At 38.4% G+C, this 5018-nt stretch overlaps 1 protein-coding gene across 1 annotated transcript in view; it reads left to right on the top strand.

Annotated features, from left to right (window-relative positions):
• Positions 1-5018, top strand: part of LOC105540424 — a 13894-nt gene that overhangs the window by 7210 nt on the left and 1666 nt on the right. The window lies entirely within an intron of this gene.

Genomic DNA, 5018 nt, shown 5'->3' with positions numbered 1-5018 from the left:
GGTAGCCAGGCTCCAGAGGCGCTGCTCTAATTAACACTCTATGTTGTCCCTTCACAAAATGGAAAATAAAGTCCCCATCATTGGGCTGTTAGGAGGCTTGACTATGGAAATGTACCGACAACACCCAGCCTGGTACCAAACCCAAGGTCAGGGCTCAAGAATGTTAGTTCCCCTCCCTCTTCTGCACTCCCATTTAACAATCCAGGATCTAATATGGCAGCAGCGATACGCCAAAGGAAGATATCCCTTGGAGGAGAAAAACAAGATGAAAACAAAATTGCAAGAGTGAGCAAGGGTGGGAACAAGCTCAGAATTGCGGTGAACAGCAGAGACTTTGCAGCCAGCTGCCTGGGCTCATCCTTCTGGGTCCCTGGGGTGAGCAACCAAATCTCCCTGGGTCTCAGTGTTCTCATCGCTATTTTAATCATGGAGAAGCAGACACTAAGAGAAGGAAGAGGGATGCTGGTGAGTTACTGCCCTTTGAGTGTGGGCAGAGGGAGCGCAAACTTGATCGTCTTCTTTCATTAGCAGATGGAGCACCTGGGCTACCGATGCACACAGGGGTGTGCACAAACCTCCCTCGTTTTGGAACTGGTCAGGGAGGCGACACAGATGCTGCCATCTTCCACCTGCCCACTACAGGGTCTGAGCGTTTTTTTCTGCAGTCTTCTGGGGCCCCAGCTTCAGAGCTGGCTCACTTGGCCCTTGGGCACCAGCAGCTTGTTGAGCTGCTGTGCAGATGTGTTGGCATGCTGGAGTTGGCAGCCCACACTCTGAGGTCCAGCCCTCCAGGTAATGAAGATGGCACCCCCCAACCTCCTCTTTTAGGGAAGAGAGTTGAGCAAAGGTGGGAGAATGGACAAGAGCATTCTAGGTAGAAGAAATGCCATGTGCAAACACCCTGAGGCAAGGGAACAACTTGTCCTATTTGTGGAATGGCGAAAGCGCTATTTTTTATATTGCTTGTGTATTCTCCAAAGTCGTACTGCAGTGCTGAATGTATAATAGGTGCTCAAGAAAAGCATGCTTGACTGGATCCAAGAAAACCGTGGAATTGGCTCTTAGATGGGTCTTTGCTGCCTACTTACTTTGGTCCAGGACTCATTCCCATTCCTGTCTTCCCTGCCAGGCTGATCTGCTTTGACCCCCATCGCCATTAATTCTCCTCCCTCAGCTGATCCTTCTTCCCATTCTAGTCCTTGAATCACCTTGTCCTTCAGCTTCTGGCTAGGTTCTGTCAACAGGAGATGAGAGGACTGGAGGCTAAGTCTGCCTATTTCTTCCCCACACCCTTCCTGCTCTGGGTCCTGTTTTCTAGCAGTGACTTCATGTCTCCTGGACTACAGCTCCTGCTGCAGGGCCCCTCCCCCATGGCTCCAGGCTCCAAACACAAGTGAAAAGCGACGGGTAGAAAGAAGCTATTGACATTTGGCAACACCTAACGAAAGTAAATTGGATCTAATGATCATTAATATCTGCTAACATCAAAAAAAGAGAGATACAACCAGACAGATTTGATGGCCGTCCATCATATCACCGGTGATGTAGTTTGTCAAAAATAAAATAAAATAAAATAAAATAAAATAATCAAACTTCTAGTGCTAGCCACTAATTAACAGAATGTACAGGAGACAGAGGAATGGGTTAGAGTCACACAGGAATACAGTCAGCAAAATTCAAACTGCCTACTCTCCAGAACAAACAATCTGGTTTCAAAAAAAAAAAAAAAGCCTGCAAGGGAAGGGGAAAGATGAGGGAGAATTTCCAGATTAAAGAAGACCTAAAGGATATAGCAACAAATAGGAATGTGTGGGCTTTATTCGGGTCCTGATTCAACCAACCTAACGTTCAACATTAAAAGACATTAGAAGTTGTAAACCAATGAAATATTTATTTCATGATATCGAGTGCCTTCTGTTAATGTTTTGAGTGTGATAATGGCAAGGTAGTTTCTTTTTAAAAGAGTTATTAACTTTGAGGACAAAATAGCTAAATACAGTTATTTTGTTTATTATGCAGGAGAAGGGAGATGTGGGAAAGGAGATCAGCCTTAAGCTGGGGAAGCTGGGGAGTAGCTATAGGGGAGTTCTTTATCACTAGTTGCTCTACTTTTTTATATGCTTGAAATCTTCTACTATAAAGGTTTTCTAAACAATGTTATTTTGAAAAAAAAAAAGAGTGCAATTTCCCTTTCCCTTCTTGCTCACCACCTCTTCACAATCCAAGTAGTTCCATTAATTTTTTGTATGTATTTTGAGGCTATTTTATTAGGTGCATGCATGTTCAGAAGTGTAATATCTTCATGGTGGGGTGAGCCTTTTTATTATTAGGCAGTGACTTTATCCCTGATGATTTTTTCTTTGAAGATCTTTTTATCAACAGACTTTATAACTGTATTAACAGACTTTATATTAAGTCTGTCAACATAGCCAAACCAATCTTGTTTTTATTAGCATCTGCCTTATATATCTTTTTTCTGTGTTCTTATTTTCAACCTATCTCTGTCCTTATAATTTAGATGTGTCTTTTTTAAACAGCAGCTAGTTGTCTGAGCACAGTGGCTCATGCCTGTAATCCCAGCACTCTGGGAAACCAAGGCAGGTAGAACACTTGAGTTTGAGTCCAGGCTGGGCAATATGGCAAAACTCTGTCCCTATAAAAAATACAAAAATTGGCCAGGCATGCTGCCACGAGCCTGTAGTCCCAGCTACTAGGGGGGAAGGAGGAGTGGGGCTGAAATAGGAGGATCACTTGAGCCTCGGGAGATCAAGGCTGCAGTGAGCCGTGACGGTGCCACTGCACTCCAGCCTGGGCAACAGAGACCCCGCTTTCTCAAAAAAAAAAAAAAAAAAAAAAAAAGGACATAGTTGGATTGGATGTTTTTCTAATCTGACATATTTTAGTATAAATTGGTGAGTTTAGTCCTTTTTCATTTATTGTAACTGGCTTGTTTCTACCATCTTAGTTACTTAGAGTGCTTTACGGTTTCCCTTTTTCTGTATTCCTTTCTATTTTTTTTCTTACTGTTTGAATTGATATCCATATCTCCTTAATAGATAAGAACTATTTTACTAGTTTCTTCTCTCATCTTCATCATTGTCTTCTTTTCATTTTCTCTGGGTTTACTCTTTTGCAGAGATGTTCTCAGTTTTGATCAAGTCTAATTTATGAGAAAAATTTCTTTTATAGATTTTGCTTTTGTTGTCTCTAAGGAGACTTTGCCTATCCCACGGTCACAAAGATTGTCTTCTGTTTTATTTCTAGAAGTCTTATGAATTTAAGTTTTGCATTTAGATTAATAATATATTTTGACTTAATTTTTAATATAATATGAGGTACAGACTGCAGTTCACTTTTTTTGCATATCCAGTGGTTCCAGCACCATTTGTTGAAAAGACTATCCTTTCTCCGCTACATTGTCTTTGCACGTTTGTTGAAAATTAATAACTCATCTATGTGTAGGAATGTTTTTGGACCTTTTCTGTCCCATTGATCTATTTGTCCATTGGCACCAATGTCACACTGTTTTGATTACTTAGGTTTACAATAATTCTTGAAGTCAGGTGGTGTAAGTCTTACAACTTTTTCTTCTTTTTCAAAGTTGTTTTAGTTATCCTAGGTTCTCTGCATTTTCATATGAATTTTGGAATCAACTTGTCAATTTCTGTTATGTAAAACAGCCTGCTGGTTTGATTGGGATGGAATTGAATCTATAGGTCAATTTAGGGAGAAATGACGTCCTAACAATATTTAGAGTATCTGATATATGAACACAATATATATGTCCCTTTATTTAGGTCTGTTTTAATATCTCTCAGCAATGGTTTGCAGTTTTCAGCACATGAGTCATATATATCTTTTGTCAGATTTACCTCTATTTTGTATTTTTGATATTATTATAATTGATTTTTTTTTCTTTTCAATTTATGGTTGTTTCTTTGATTTATGGGTTATTTAGAATTTGTTATTTAGTTTCATAATATTTAGGGGACTTTCCAGATATCTTTCTGTTATTAAGGCTAATTTAATTATTGCAGACGGGGAACATATTGAACCCTTTTAAATTTATTGAGACTTGTTTTATGTCTTCGTAAATATTCCATGTATGTTTGAAAGGAATGTGTGTTCTGCGGTTGTTAGGGAGAATATTCTATAAATATTCTATATCAAGTTGGTTGATAGTGTTGTTCAAGTGTTTTATATCCTTATCAATTTCTTGTATACTTGTTTTACTGATTATTGAAAGATGGGTATTGAAATCTCTGCTATAATTACAGACTTGTCTACTTCTCCTTGCAGTTCCATCACATTTTGCTTCATGTATTTCGAAATTCTGTTATTAGGTACATAAATGTTTCAGACTGTTATATCATCTTGATGAATTGACCCCCTTATTACAAAATGACCCTCTTTCTCTTTGGTAATATTTTTTGCTATGAAAACTACTTTGATATTAATATGACCACACCAGCCTTCTTTAATTAGGTTTAGCATGGACTATCTCTTCGTCCTTTTACTTTTAACCTATTTTGTCTTCATATTTAAAGTGGATTTCTTATAAGCAGCATATATTTAGACATTGTCTTTTAAAAATCCAATTTGACAGTCTTTGCATTTTTATTGCATTGTTTACACCATTAACATTAATTGGTATGATTTGTTTTAAATCTACCATCGTGCTATGTGTCCTCTATTTCTCTCATCTGTTGTTTATTCCCTTTTTCTCTTTTTCTGCCTTGTTTTGGATCAAGTGAGTACCTTTTATGATTTCATGTTATCTCTTCTGTTGGCTTTTTAACTATTGCTCGTTGTGTTTAGTGGTTGCTTTAGGATATATAGTACACATCCTTAACTTATCACAGCCCGCCTTCAGGTGATATTTTATCACTTTTTGTGTAGCATAAGAACCTTAAAATGGTATATTCTCATTTCTCCCCTCTTAGCCTTTATGCTATTGTACAAAGTACAACTTTACTTCTACATATGCTATAACCCCACAGTACATCATTAACAGTTTC

This window comes from Mandrillus leucophaeus, unplaced genomic scaffold, assembly GCF_000951045.1.
Source record: "Mandrillus leucophaeus isolate KB7577 unplaced genomic scaffold, Mleu.le_1.0 Scaffold22, whole genome shotgun sequence".
Classification (NCBI taxonomy): domain Eukaryota; kingdom Metazoa; phylum Chordata; class Mammalia; order Primates; family Cercopithecidae; genus Mandrillus; species Mandrillus leucophaeus.
This window is presented reverse-complemented; position numbering and strand designations above follow the sequence as displayed.